The sequence below is a fragment of the Silurus aristotelis genome, assembly GCF_946808225.1.
Source record: "Silurus aristotelis genome assembly, chromosome: 2".
NCBI lineage: Eukaryota > Metazoa > Chordata > Actinopteri > Siluriformes > Siluridae > Silurus > Silurus aristotelis.
Window position 1 is genome coordinate 3,070,048 of NC_139575.1, and position 16,303 is coordinate 3,086,350.

The window sequence follows — 16,303 nt, forward strand, 5'->3', positions numbered from 1 at the left end:
GATCTTTCACGTCTTTTTGATGATTTCCCAACATTTACAATTCAATGAACACGTATAGTAATTTTGGTGGACTTTTCCACCCACATGTGCTCCTTCCTCAAACCGTTACCACAAACCTGGAGGCACAAAAATGTATTGGACGTCTTTGGATGTTCTCTTTTACTTGAACCAGGAGACCCAAACCTGTTACAACATGACACAAAGTACACAACTGCAGCTCCATGACGATCTAGAGATATGGATCTGTACTAGAATGGACATTCGGTGGCACCAAGATGAGGATGCGTTTCATTTTGTGGTTTCTTCCTCATTCCATCTTAGCGAGTTTGTTCTTGTCACATTCGCCACTGGGTCACTCATTAGGGGTCAAACCAACAATTATAAGGAACAAACTAACAGGAGATTTGTCCATTGTTAAAAGTTAAAATGGAATTGAATTGAATATGCTTGATCTCCCATGGGATTGGAAGATCTCCTGCTATAGAGCTTCAACCCTATTGAACACTTTTGTGATGAATGTAAATGCTGACTGCACCTCAGGAAGGATGCAACCCATCTTCCCAGAAGAGTGGAACAGGGTGTTCAAAAAGGGGCGCATAACAATATATCATAGCGATGTGTAGTTTATTCATGGCTAGAATAAGATATAATTGAGAAGAGTTGAGTTTAGTGCCACTCATGGACATTTTAATGGTGAACATTTTTTGTGTATGACATGAAACTGTCTTCCACAACCTCACAGCAGAGTTCAGCTGTTCCTCACTCAGTTTAAAGATTCTACACGGTTGTTTCTGTTTCATTTAATGCCTGAGCTTCAACCTACAGATGAAATTGATGATTATTAGCACCTGCTTGGTAAAGTGGATTAATCACACACCTGACTCTTATTCTACACTATCCCTGACTTTGTGAAAGTGTGAAAATCAGAGGTCAAATCAGTAGAAGTGCAGATACTGATGTTTTAAAAGACTCTGGTAAAAGTTGACGTTCTGACTGAACTTTTTCACTCAAGTTAAAGTAAAGAAGTTTGTGCTCTGACATGTACTTCAGTGAAAAGTGATTATTATACTGATTATTACTACCTGTTTTAGTGTCACGCTGGTAACTGAACCTCGGGTCAAATTAATATATTAATACAAAATCATTTAAAATGTTGTTCTCTAATGAATTTATCCAGACTGAAGATCCACCATATAGAACACAAGCAGAGAAAAGATGATGATGATCAGGAATGTCTCTGTTCTCATGTTTCCATCACTGACTCCCTCTGTCTCATCCACGTTAACCCCAGACTTCTTACTGCCTTCTGCCTGTTCACTGTGAGCTTTATAATCTAGTCTACGTCTGTGGTGCGTGAGAGCCAATGATACACCAGTGGTAGATTTAAAAAGTCGCAAACAAGAAACAGGTTGATGGTCAGAAAACGGCGAATGAAAGAGGAGATGAAAAAGTGTTGAAAGTTGATGATGAAAGTTCAGCAAATAAATTACAACTGAAGTAACTTATCTGTTTAAAATGTACAATTTTAAATGTAACTCGTGAAAGTAAAAAGTTACAGTAAAAGTATTTGCACTTCATTACTTCCCTCCTCTGGTAAAAAATTAACCAAATATGGATTGGATTTAGTTTTTCAGATGAAGAGGGAGAAGATCATTAATGAACTCATCAAAATACCAGTCATATGCTGTTATAATGATGGAAAAATATATTAAAATGCTAGAAAAAAACCTTCTAAAATCTTCTTGAGAATAGACTTTAGTGCATCACTAAACCGTACTCTAAATACCAACATTTTTATCAATAGTTTATCATGAAAGTAAATAAAATCATTGGTGTCAAACAGTGGAATTTGAAACACTCTCTGTGTGTGATTTATCTTTATTTCTTTCTAGTTTAATTTAGTTCATATCCATTGATTCAACTTAAACTATGACTTTCAGTTTAATGAAATTCCAATGTTTATTATTTTTTTTACCTCAGAATCGTAGCGCACTCCAGGACTGTACCTCGTCATAAACGTGACACCATTTTGCTTTTAATCAGTCGCTCTCTTTTATTATCGCCTTTTTCCTTTTTTGTTCTTTATTGCGCCGTAAAAGCTTTTCACTCAGATATTTTATTAAGTGGTAACTGCTGTGTGCAGAAAACCTGCAGCTCCAGGAACCCAGATTAGTCCTCTAATGGAACGAGTCACAGAATGAATTCAGCTTTCATCCCTGCAAAGTTCTGAGTGGTGAGGAAATGAAAACCTGCTTTTATTTCCAGTACAAGACTCTTTAAAAGTTTATCATTATGATCTGACAACCACAAGCATGCGCTTAAATGCTACTTTTTGAACACATTTTTAGTTTTTTTGTGTAATTAAAAGTGCCTTTTTAATTAAAAAAATCTATTAGATCCTGACCAGGCAATTACTAAGGATGAATAAACGATGTGAAAGCATTGTTCACTTTTATGTTGAAATGAATTAAAATTAAGTTTCAAATTGATCATCAATGATTCAAAACTAAACGAGAGTCTCATTTGTACTGTTTAATAAAAAAACTAAAAGATTGAGGTTCTGGCGAATCAGAATTAAAACACTATTGAACCCACAGGGAAATTGTTCAGTTGCAGTTGCTCACAATACAATTACAGTAAAATAAAATGTAATGATCAATCAACTTCCAATCTTCTTCTTATATTCTGTACAATGTGTAGCCGCACTGAAACAGAAGCTTTATTTCCCCAAAGAGATGCTTTACAAAGAAGACATATAACAAGTTGATTTTGTGCAATATGACAAATTTTCATCGCTTCCCCACTCAGTGCAAAATGATCATAACAAGATTTTATGACGTACAGACAATTTAAAATATAAAAAAAATGATTTTTTTATTTCGAATATGATCTGGCCCGTGCTGAAGAGTCCAATTCTTTGTGCGCTAAAATAAACTAAATAAAGTAAAATAAACAAAATAAATAAATAAAATCAAGAGCATAATCCAATGGACCATTATTTAATAAAAAGTTTCAATAATAATAGTAATAATAATTCTTCTTCTTCTTTCTTGAACCAGTCTGTCATTCCTACTGCACACTTTACTGCCGTCACACTGTCCTCATACATGTCCTGCACCACCCTCACATACTTCTCTGACACACCAGACTTCCTCATACAATACCACAACTCCTCTCTTGGCACTCTGTCGTACGCTTTCTCTAAATCCACAAACACACAATGCAACTCCTTCTGACCTTCTCTATACTTCTCCATCAACATCCTCAAAGCAAATAATGCGTCTGTGGTGCTCTTCCTCGGCATGAAACCATACTGTTGCTCACAGATGGTCACCTCTTCTCTCAGCCTGGCTTCCACTACTCTTTCCCATAACTTCATGGTGTGACTGATCAACTTTATTCCCCTGTAGTTACTGCAGGTCTGCACATCTCCTTTATGCTTAAAGATCGGTACCAGCACACTCCTTCTCCATTCCTCAGGCATCTTCTCACTTTCCAGAATCTTGTCAACCAATCTGGTTAAACACTCCACTGCATCTCTCCTAAACATCTCCATGCTTCTACCGGTATGTCATCTGGTCAAACCGACTTTCCACTCTTCATCCTCTTAATCGCTGCTCTCACTACCTCCTTACTAATCCTATCTACATCCTGCTTCACCAACTCCACATCATCCAACCTTCTCTCTCTCTGATTTTCCTCATTCATCAGCTGCTCAAAATACTCCCTCCATCTTCTCAACACACTCTCCTCACTAGTCAACACATTTCCCTCTCCATCCTTTATTGCTCTAACTTGCAGTACATCCTTCCCAGCTCGGTCCCTCTGCCTGGCTAATCGGTATAAATCCTTTTCTCCTTCCTTAGTGTCCAACCTCTCCTACAGCTTCTCATATGCCTTTTCCCTGGCTTTCGCCACATCCCTCTTTACCTGCTGCCGCATCTCCTTGTACTCCTGCCTACTTTTCTCATCACTCTGTCAATCCCACTTCTGTTTCTCCAACCTCTTTCTCCTTATGCTCTCCTGCACTTCCTCATTCCACCACCACATCTTTCTATTTCCAGACTTCACACTAAGAACCTTTCTCTCTGTGTCCCTTATTTCTTCTGCAGTAGTTGCCCAGTCTTTCAGCACCTGTTGACCTCTTCCTAAATCTCACTCTACAGTTTTACTCTTTCAGTTTCCACCATCAGTCCTCACTCTTCTCCTCTTCTTCTTCACCTCCAAAACCATCCTACAGACCACCATCCAATGCTGTCTAGCTACACTGTCCCCTGCCAACACCTTACAGTCTCCAATCTCCTTTAATTACAGATACATCACAGTTTATTTAGATATATTAATATATTTATATAAGCACAATGATAGATAGATAGATAGATAGATAGATAGATAGATAGATAGATAGATAGATAGATAGATAGATAGATAGATAGATAGATAGATAGATAGATAGATAGATAGATAGAACTTTGTCATTCCATAATACCGGTGCACAGCAACGACATGCAATTTAGCATCTTCCAAAATAATAGCGATTTTGTATATTGGCAAGTGCAGAAAAATATGTAAAGATGTGTACAACAAATGAATATAAATGCAGTGGCAGTGAAATCCTGTGCAGGGGCAGTGAAATCCTGTGCAGGGGCAGTGAAGTCCTGTGCAGGGGCAGTGAAATCCTGTGCAGGGGCAGTGAAGTCCTGTGCAGGGGCAGTGAAATCCTGTGCAGGGGCAGTGAAATCCTGTGCAGGGGCAGTGAAGTCCTGTGCAGGGGCAGTGAAATCCTGTGCAGGGGCAGTGAAATCCTGTGCAGGGGCAGTGAAATCCTGTGCAGGGGCAGTGAAACAGTGGCATGAATTCACTGAATAAGGATAAGAATGGAAACATCTGAGAGAAACATTTTCAGAATGCTGCAATTAAATATTGTATTATGATCATATGAACTGCTGTTATTGACTGATTAGACAGGATTCTCGTGGAAAATTGATTTCCTTTAGATGTATATATTGATCTCTTGTGTTTTGCCTCGACAGGCTGTTTACCAAAGATTTATAGAGCCACAGTCTTTATGCAGCATCTCCATGTTCTGGCCCAGTGCCTTATCTCTATTAGTGCCTGACATAAAGATCAATGGATCACTTGGTGGATTCTGGGAAATCTGTCTAAATGTGTTCTTGTGATTGAAGGACCTTGAGAACGAACAAGGAACAGCATTTAACTTTTAATAAAATTTAGTATATATCGATCAATCGTGTGCGTAAGGCTTCAAACCTAGATGTGGATTATCACCTTTTACCCTGCTGAACCCTGGTCATGTAACTGCATTGACAAGTTTAAGCTGTAAATGATGTTTGCAGTGCAAAACTAACTGACTGACTGAGAGATAGTGCTGGATTTTCTTCACTTGTGTATATATATATATATATATATATTTATCTATATAAAACAGACCCTGACATATGATAGAGATGTGTTCCAATTACCCCATTATAACTTCGTATGTAATATCGTATGTCGACCCAGGAGTCTTGAAGAATAGTGATCAGGATGGGGTAGTATAGTGTAATTTGTTAATAATTAAACAAACTACAGTACGTAATTTAGCAAAACAGAACAATTTGCACTACTGTAGTCTATAAACTATGCAGTAGGCTTGTAACAGTACACGGATTTGTAAGTTTTTCGGTTCAGGGTTTTCGGTTTAAGGCAATCCTTTTAATGCTTGGAACATAATTAAAATCCGAGTTTCCTCAGGGACGTATAAAGTGCCGGACTGCCAGTTTGTTTTGTCTCCGCCATGCATACATTTTTTTTTTAAACTTTAAAACATACACAACAATGCCAGGGGTATTAAAAATAAACTTGAGTACAGTGTCACTCCGTATCAGAAATAACATTTGTTACATCTGTTAGCGGATAATGCTAGCGCTAGATATTCAAGATTCAATCGATTCAGATTAACACCAATAACTGGGAGGTATCTGAAAGTGTTCTCTAATTTTGATCAGTGTGTTTTCTGCAAAACAATTAAATACATTTTTATTTTTAAATGCCTTAGTTATTTTGTGGAAAAGGTGTTCTGGTAGCATGGTATAGACAGGACAAAAACTCCTTCAACTGTTGAGCAGTGAAGATGACATTATTTCAGAATTGTTCAATTGTTTATAAATTGTTATCTAATTTTGATCGCCAGTGTAAATACATACATACATACATAAATACATACATACATACATACATACATACATACATACATACATACATACATACATACATAAATACATACTATCTATACAATAATCAGTAGCAATTGTTTGGTCATACAGAAGTTTCCTTGCTGCTGAATATTTTTGTGCTCATGTAAACACTAAACAGTGGCTCTATTACATAAATCATCCGGCTGTAAGGTGTACAGAAGGTGACAGGTCAGCAATCTATAGGGAATTGTTTCCTCGTTGGATAGGAGACATTTAGTGAATTAGATGGTGTCGATGTAGTTAGTGCACGGTGCAGAATCGAAAACAAATACATCATTGACTGAATAGATAATGCGTTTTTAACAGGTTAAAAATAAATATACAAATAAGAGCTGCATCAATGTTCTTTTCTCATAAGCAGTTTGCTCCAATAGTCAGATCTAAACACTGCCTGACTGAGTTCTGAATTAAAATCAGATTTTTTTTCTTTATTATTTCTGCATAAGCCGCCATATTGAAATTCTTGTAGCTCTGATAAAAAAACAAAAACAAATGTCCAGGCTAGACCACATCTATTTCCAGTTTAAATCACAATACACAAAGGACCCTCAATGCAGTGGGTCATGATGTAAGGACAAATACATTGTATAAAGGCTGTAGACACCTGAGCATAAGATCAGTATGTGCTTCCAAACCATTCCATTCCACATTTTGATCTTATAGCAATCTCCACTCAACAAATTCTTAAACCATTAATTCAAAAACCGATCATAAGCCCTTCCTTTCCTTTTCTATACTCTCCTCTTAAATGGAAGCTAAAAGTCTTCACTCTGGTCCCATTTTGACTGTTTTATTACAATCCATTGTATAATGATAAAAATTGTGACACTGTTTAAATACCAGATACTGTATATAGAAAACATCAGTAATATCAAATAGCGTTCTCCTTAAAAACAATTGCCCCAAAGTTTTATTGCAGTAAGACTAAAAGTGTACCGAGTGTAAATTTAATACTTAAAAATGATTTTCATGGAATATGACTATGGATTTTCTTGTTAATCCCTAATTGCCCATGTGTCTGTGTTTTAACCCGAGCTATTAGGGCTGGAAGACATCAGTATGGTCTGAAGACATTTTCTTTATTAACTTGGCTTAAGGGTTCATTATAAATTAATTTATTAGAGGGACAGTGCATGTAGGACGTTTTGGTGACAAAGTGAGGGAGGCGAGATTGAAATTGTTTGGACATGTGCAGAGGAGGGACATGAATTTTATTGGTAGAATAATGCTAAGGATGGAGCCTGGAAAATGAGAGCGAGACAGAGAGAGAGAGAGAGAGAAAAGGTTGGATGATGTGGAGATGGAGAAGCAGGAAGTGGATAGGATTATTAAGGAGGAAGTGAGAGCGGCGATTAAGAGGATGAAGAGTGGAAAGTCGGTTGGACCAGATGACATACTGGTAGAAGAATGGAGATGTTTAGGAGAGATGCAGTGGAGTTTTTAACCAGATTGTTTAACAAGGTTTTGAAAGGTCAGAAGATGCCTGAGGAATGGAGAAGGAGTGTGCTGGTACTGATCTTTAAGCATAAGGGAGATGTGCAGACCTGCAGTAACTACAGAAGACAGAGTACATGAGTGTGAATGAGAGGGAGGGCAGTGGAGGGGTGTGGTTGCACGGAGAAGAGGTGGAGAAGGTGGAGGAGTTCAGGTACCTGGGGTCAACAGTGCAGAGTAATGGAGAGTGTGTTAGAGAAGTGAAGAAAAGAGTGCAGGCAGGGTGGAGTGGGTGGAGAAGAGTGATAGCAGGAGTGATTAGTGATAGAAGAGTATCTGTGAGAGTGAAAGGGAAAGTTTATAGGACTGTGGTGAGACCTGAGATGTATGGATTAGAGACAGTGGCATTGAGTAAAAGACAGGAGGTGGAGCTGGAGGTAGCAGAGCTGAAGATGTTGAGATGTTCGTTGGGAGTGACGACGATAGCATCAGAAATGAGTTTATTAGAGGGACAGCGCATGTAGGAGGTTTCTGGAGACAAGGTAAGGGAGGTGAGATTGAGATGGTTTGGACATGTGCAGAGAAGGGACATGGGGTAGGAGAACGTTGAGGATGGAGCCACCAGGAAGGAGGAAAAGTGGAAGACCAAGGAGGAGGTTTATGGATGTGGTGAAGGAAGACATGCAGGTAGTTGGTGTGAAAGAGGCAGATGTAGAGGACAGGGGGGGATGGAGACAGATAATCCGCTGTGGCGCCCCCTATTGGGAGCAGCCGAAAGAAGAAGAAGAAGATAGAAAACAGTCCGATCACTGGAACAGATAAAATCTGATTTTGAATCTCTCCTGCTTTCATTTGAATACACCCACAAAAGTATACATACAAAAATATTGGAACATCTGACTTTTCCATCCACATGTTGTTCCTCCATAAACTGTAAACACAAAGTTCGAGGTATACAACCATATAGAATGTCTTTGGATGTGGATGAAATATTCTCTTTACTTTCAAACTTGTTCCAGCATGACAAGCCAGCTCCATCAATGGTAGACATTGGCTGGAGAGACCTTGACGATGCTGTAGAACTACCTTGTGTCTTGTTGCTCTGCTTAGTCTTGCCATGGTGTAGGACCTGTGAAATAAACCTGTCTTCAGAGCAGAGTTTGGCTGTTCCTCACCCAGTTTGAAGCTCTTACACAGCTGTTTCTGTTTCACTTATGGCTTCAATTTACATTGGAAATTGATGATCAGCACCTGCTTGGTGTAATTGGTTATTTAGACACCTGAACCTGATCCTACAAAAATCCCTGACTTTGCCCAAGTGTACAAAGAGTGCGAAAGTAAGATATGAAAAGCCAAACAGCGATGGCACAAAACATTCATTCGATTTGGATTTTTCTTCTGTTCATCTAATTTCCATTTTGTATAGTATTATTATTATCATTATTATTATTATTATTATTATTATCAATAATAGTAATAACAGTTATTAATAACAGTACATAATTATTTGCTATTCTTTCTTAATACATGTAGTATTCACACACAAGACGCTCATATCATTCTTAGTCGTAAGGCTGATCGCTACGTGAGAGATCATTTCTGTTTATGGGATCATCAACATTTTCTCGGTGTCATCGTGGCGGCCATGAATCAGTGATTAGCTCGCGAAACAGTGGGAGAGCAGCTGCTTCACGGCTTCCCATCAACCGCTAACCTCATGACTAAGCCCACATTCGTTTAGGTGTGTTAACACACACACACACACACACACACACACACACACACACACACACACACACACACAAACACATATATATCCACCTGTATTTTCATTCCATATACTACACACTAAAAGATAACTGTTACTAAGCGTCTCATTTGTTACAATTTTATTTTCTTTGGTTTTATTGTAAGAACTAACCAGGAATTAATAATTGTCCAAAACAAGTTTTTGTTTAGGGGGAGTGGTGGCTCCAGCGGTTAAGGCGCTGGGTTGCCGATCGGAAGGTCTGGGGTTCAAGCCCCGGTATCGCCAAGCTGCCACTCTTGGGCCCTTGAGCAAGGCCCTTAACCCTCTAATCTCCGGGGGTCCCTTACGAGGGAAATATCAAGGTCCGTGACGTCGGAGTGACGTGGGGCCGCCTTCCCGTGGGCTCACCACCTGCAGGAGGGACCGTAAGGGACGGTGAGGATTGGGCAGCAGTCGGAGGCGGGGGTCTGCTTAGACTGCTGCCCCCGCGACCCGAATTACGGATAAGCGGGAGAAAATGAATAAAGTTTTTGTTTTGTCTAGTTTTTGACATATACAGAAAGTCATATAAGCTTTTATTGTCAGTTTAACCATATAGAGTGTCTGCAGTACACACTGGAATGAAACAACGTTAAATTAACACTAGATGCCCTAGAAGCTACACGTGACTGTCCAAACAAAATTGTCCGTATAACAATGTATTAAAAGTTGGTAGACACCTGAACATTACATTGGTATCTGCTTCTTTTTGAACATCTCGTTCCACATTTAGTCCCCATCTGCTTTTATAATGATCTTTTCCGGGAAGATGTTCTACTGGATTTTGTGCAGATTTGTGAAGATTCTTTTAACCACAAGCTTGTTAGTAAATTCAGAATCTGATGTAGGTGAGAAGCTGAGAATGTGAGGAGGCCTGGGGTGCAGTCACTGTTCACACTCTACAGCAGGAGATCTCCCACACACTTTCAATGTATGGAAAGCAGATCTTCATGGAGCTGGCTCTTTGCACTTGGATCTCCTAGTTCAAATGCACGAATGCACCAAAATACAAGACCCACATATGGCTGGAAAGGTCAGGTGTCCCAAAGCTTTTGTTCTGTATAATGTATTTGAAAGCAAGTAAATTTAGTGAAAAAATTCCATGTTTTCTTTTAGTTAGCCATTACGTATTACTGATTTGTTTTTTATGGATTGTTTCTATATGCATGCTTACTTTTTCTGATGCCTTTTTTATGATCAACCTGTGGATTATAAATGCCTTCTGATTTTTCTCACTCTAATTAGGCACCACATGTATTTATCTACGGTTAACCCCTGCATTCTCTAAGCAGGTTTAATCAGCAGGATTAAGGTCGTTATCCTCTAAAAGTGCATTTTTTAAAACCAGCACTTGTTTTCAGTCTGTTACTGAGCCGTTAATACGATTTCCAGTGATTTAGCTTTTTACATTTAATTGCTTTTCTGTGTCATTTATGTTGGTCTGAACTGATAATATTTAACAATCTCTATTCATTTTTTTTTATTAAATTCTGGGCTCTGATTGGTCCAAGCAGAAGGTGTTGAATAGTTTTCTAGAAAAGCCGTGGCAGTAGTACAGGTTCATATTTTTGCACTCTTTCACATACTCTATATGAATAAAAGTATCAGGACACCTGATAACACAAATCCAGCTACCTAAAGATCTGCTTTCCATGTGTAGGGTTGGACGTCTTGGTTACAACTTATACAGGGAAAATTATGATCAACAAAGGGCTGTTTAATGCTATAACATTCTGAGTGGTGAAGTAAAGAACACTGATGATCTCTTCATCGTGGTACCAGTTAGTGGGTGAATATATTTATTAAGCAGCAATTGCACATTTTGTCCTCAAAGTTGATGTTAGAAGCAGGAAAAATGGGCGAGCGTAAGGATTTGAGCGAGTTTGACAAATTGTGACGTCTAGACGACTGGGCCAGAGCATCTCTAAAACTGCAGCTCTTGTGGGCTGTTCCTGGCCTTCAGTGGTCAGAATCTATCAAAAGTGCTCCAAGGAAGGAACAGTGGTGAGGAGCGAAGGCTGGTCCGTGTGGTCCGATCCAACAGACAAGCTCCTGTAGCGCAAACTGCTGAAGAAGTTCATGCTGTTAATGATCGAAGGGTCACGACTGTTTTAGCAGCAAAAAAGAACAAACACAATATTAGGCCAGTGGTCATAATGTTGTGTCTGATAAACTAACAAAGCAACTTTTCATCCACACCAAGCTGCCACTTGTGGGCCCCTAAATAAGGCCCTTAAACGCATAGCTGCACAGCTGTATGAAGGATTGAAGGATGAATGTAAGTCACTCTGGATATGGGCATCTAAATGTACCTACAGAAGTACAAGAACCTAACAATCAGGAAAGGGGCTAGCTCAGTGGTTAAGATGTTGAAGAGCCCAGAAATTTCCAATAGGACCGCATTCCACTTGCTTTTCTTTCTAACATTAGGTCCATTCTTTGCTCTCTGACCTCAAGCCATAATTCTGGCTCATGTTCATTATTTTTTTTGGGAAATCTCCACACCTGTGACAGATTACACAGCAAACAAATAATTACGCCGTTTCAGCCCGAGCACAACTGAATTACGCAAAACCGCAGAATCCTGCGAAGCAGAAAATCGATTCGGAATGGATTCTTAATTTGTCACAGGTGCAGAGTGGAAGGAAACAGACATGCCTGCAGAGCCATATTCAGGGTGGTACTGTATTTCTATCAATAATATATGTAGCTGACCCAGCTATTTCTATTAGGAGGTGAGGTACTGAGGTGCAGAGGTGTAGAAAAATAAACAAGCCAAGGGAAATGCTTTTAATGAGACTGGTAGCAAAATGATATTTTCTATTTCATTCACTGTAATTACTGTATAACATCCTTCATCAAGACCAAAAATGGTTGTTCCTATAGACTTTCCTGGCCATATGTGCATATGTTCTTCCCCAAACTGTTTTCACAATTTTGGAGACACACAATTGTATAGGACGTCCACCTAAACTACCACCTCAAACGAACTCTTGTACTTCCCAAAAAATCTTGTACTTCTTCATTATTCCATGTAGCACAAGGTTCCTGAAGACAAGTTGCTTTGTTAGTTCATCAGGCATAACCTTATAACCACCTGCCTAATATTGTGTTGGTCCCCTTTTGCTGCTAAAACAGTCGTGACCCATCGATCATCAATAGCATGAACTTCTTCAGCAGTTTGAGCTACAGGATCTCGTCTGTTGGATCCGACCACACGGACCAGCCTTCGCTCCTCACATGCAGCACTTTTGATAGATCCCTCAAGAGCTACAGGTTTGGAGACCCAGTCGTCTAGACATCACAATTCGCTCAATTCGTTACGCTCGCCCATTTTTCCTGCTTCTAACACGTCAACTTTGAGAACAAAATGTTCACTTGCTGCCTAATAATTAAATCAAACACCCAAGTAAGAATTATGGAATAAATTTCAATATAATATATTTAAATTGTGTATGTATTCCTGATGAGCAGCCCGTGGTGACTGTCAAAATAAAAAAAGATGGTATGAGGAAGAAACCTTGAGAAGAACCAGACTCAAAAGGGAACCTGTCCAAATCTGGGTAACACCAAGAGTGTGATTCTAAATCATTAAAACATTACAAACACCTGAGAGTGATAAATATCACGAGTACCAGAGTTTGTGATTATGAGGTATGTCTTTTCTACAGTCTTCTACATTCAGTTGGATTTGTGGAACCAGGAGCTCCTGAGCAACTCATAAATTAGCTTGACAAACGCACCTCCGCTGTAGAATCTGTTCAGTCACGTGCCTGTAATAATGTCCGAACGCTTTCTTACACAATTTAATAGACATGAACTGGCTCTAATGCACTTTACACAGAGGAGGTCCTCATTCAGAGAACACAACAGAACGAAGAGCGCAGTGACCTACAAGGAGATCATTTATTTCCGTAGCTACAGCTGCTGTCAGCCGTAAACCACCTCGGCTGAGCGGTTTCATGTTTTATGAGCTGTTTTTATAATGAGACTGAACATTCATGTGTTATTGTCGAGTATGTTGGCTGTGGCAGGTCGCATAAATATTTAGTTTTGATATGATATTCAGGTGGAGGAGACACTGCTCACACTGTGTAAGAGGGTTTAAGTTGCCCATTGTATGTACAGTTCCAGATCTTTCTAGAAAGCCTATATTTATACTTGCATTTACAATTTCCCAAATTATACCTAATACTTAATAAAGCCTGTATAACTGCTCATAATACATTAGAAATGCATGAGTGTTGTTACAAATTATACATAATGCTTTATAAAGCTTGTATGAAAACCCAAAATACATCATCTAGGCATTGTGTTGGTAGAAATTATACCTAATCCATTAATACAAAATAAACTTTTTTATCCTTAGCGATCAAACCTATTACCTTATAATGCACATATAGCTGTACATAATACATTATAAAACATTATATTGGTGTTCATTATACATGCATTGTTACAAATCATACTTAATACCACATAAACTTTATTTCGGCTTCTCCCATTAGGGGACTTAATACCATATAATTTTGCATAACTGCTCATAATGCGTTATAATGCTCATACTATACTGCTCATAATGCTCATAATGCGTTATACATGTATTACACTTTATACCAGCTTATGACACTTTATAACACCTGTAAAACTGATCATGATACATTATAATGTGTGAATACTGGCTCATAAAACATAATTACATCTGTTTATCTGCACATAAAGCATTATAACACCTGTATAACTGCTAGTAATTCATTACTCCTCAGTAACTGCTTATAATACATTGAAAAGGCTGTATAACACCTTAAAACTGCTAATGATACAATATAACACCTATATACCAGCTCATAATACATGATAAGACCTGTTTATCTGCTCATAATGCATTATAATGCTTGTATACCTGCTAATAATACTTTATAACACCTGTATAACTGCTCATAATGCATAAGAATGTCCTTTAACTGCTAATAATACACCGTAAAACTATTATATATGTTCATAATACATTCTCATGCCTGTATAACCACTTATGAAACATTATAAATCCCTTAATACATTATTCGCTGTATAATTGCTCACAATATATAATAAATGCTAATAATACATTATAAAGCTTATGTGACTACTCATAATACATTATCACTGCATTTGATGATTAAATTATACATTATACATTTATTTAATACCCAGCATACCTAACACCTGCATAACTGGCATAATGCATGCAACAACAAAAAAAGTTATTTTGCTGGTATAAATTCTATCTAATAAATTATAATAACTATAATTAATCGGTCATAATATAGAAAACTATCATTTGAACGTTTATAAATTGTTTTACATGCATTTGTATTATTTCAAATTATACCTAATACTTGAAAAGCCTGGATAAATGCTCAGAATGCAATTAAAAATTGTAATTGTTATAAATTACATTGGTTTTGCACTTGAGTGATGCAGCAGAACAATTTGCATGGCTAAAAAAGTTAAAAATTAAGACATTTTAAATTAAGGTCAAAACACAGATTAAATTTGACTGATGCTGTGACCCTTTAAATAGGGCTGAATTAAAACAATTCTGCAAAGTAGCATGGTCCAAAATTCTTCCACAGCGATGTTAAGGACTCGTTGCCAGTTTTTGCAAATGCTTGATTGCAGTTGTTGCTGCCAAGGGTTGCACAAATAGTTACTAGGTTTCGGGCACAATTACAGGGTCAGATTTTTACCCCTTTATAATAAGAATCACCATTTTAAAAAAGTGCATTTTGTTTTTACTCTGATTATCTTATGTAATGTTATAATAAAAAAATACTTTTTTACATCACTGTATATTAGATATACAGATACAGAAAAGGTAATCAAGTTGGACTTCAGATCAGACAACTGACCACCAAACTGCCACTGCTGGGTCTTTGAGGTTTCCTGGACCTTCTGGATAAAAGCATCTGTGAAATAGTTTAATTGTCAGAAAACCATCAGCCTCCCTCCTGCACTCAGCACACTCGCTCAGCCTCTTCCGCCTACTAATCACCCACACCTGTTTCCAATTTCTAATCTACACTCCACTTTACAAGACATCCTCCACCCACCCACCCCGTTTCCACTCACTTACCGTCTGATCTACATGTAACACGTTAGATCTTACATATTACATCTCTGGATTACCCTATGCTCTGCATTCCACCTGTTCTCTGGTTTTCGCTCTCTGGAAGTATTCTTCTCATATCTACTTTACAACTGTGTTCCGACTTTTGATCCGTGCGTGACAGTAACAATGGATGTAAACGTAAATCTGTAAATTTCGCGTCATCTTTATTCTACACTGTGTATAAATCATATGTTCTTCTTTTTATATTTAAATATTGCTGTATCCAGAAGCTTCTGCCAACAAAATTAATTCACTTGGCAATAAAACCCTTGATGAATCTAATTCTAACCGCTCATGATCATTATAAATGCAGTAGTTTTGTTACAAATCATACCTTATCAACTGTAATGCCCGTGGTGATCCATCAGTAATATTGTTTAATGGTGTATCAGAGAGCAAATTGTCTAATTCACTGTAATTTTGAACAAGGTTGCGCTGAAGGAGAAGAAAATACACAAAAGGAATGGAAGCGAAGTTTAAATGGCTGTGGCGTCGGTCCAGATTTTCACTTTGCTGTCTCGAAGGACGGCAGGAAGCAGATGAGGAATGATAATAATTTTGGCAAGACTTCACGATTTAAAAAAGGATTATTTCATTCCTTCGTCTACGGTTAGAGCCTTAGTCAGACCTCAGAGCTGAAGTCATCAGATATGATTCAATACAATAAATAAC